The following is a 222-nucleotide window of genomic DNA, read 5'->3' on the forward strand; positions in this document are numbered from 1 at the left end:
CCCAGTATTGTTTATTGACCAACGCCAAAAATAAAAAATTAACCCCAACCTCAAATACTTCTTTTAAACTATGTACCACACCCATAGATCTTATAAAAAGTATACATTAAAATTTTGTTAATAACTTAATAAGTTTGACTAAATCATTAATATTATACGAAAATATTCGTGTATATTTATATGTCACCTTTTTTATATAAAAATTATACTAATTAATTTTAA

The sequence above is a fragment of the Arachis ipaensis genome, chromosome B04 (assembly GCF_000816755.2).
Source record: "Arachis ipaensis cultivar K30076 chromosome B04, Araip1.1, whole genome shotgun sequence".
NCBI classification, from domain to species: Eukaryota; Viridiplantae; Streptophyta; class Magnoliopsida; order Fabales; family Fabaceae; genus Arachis; species Arachis ipaensis.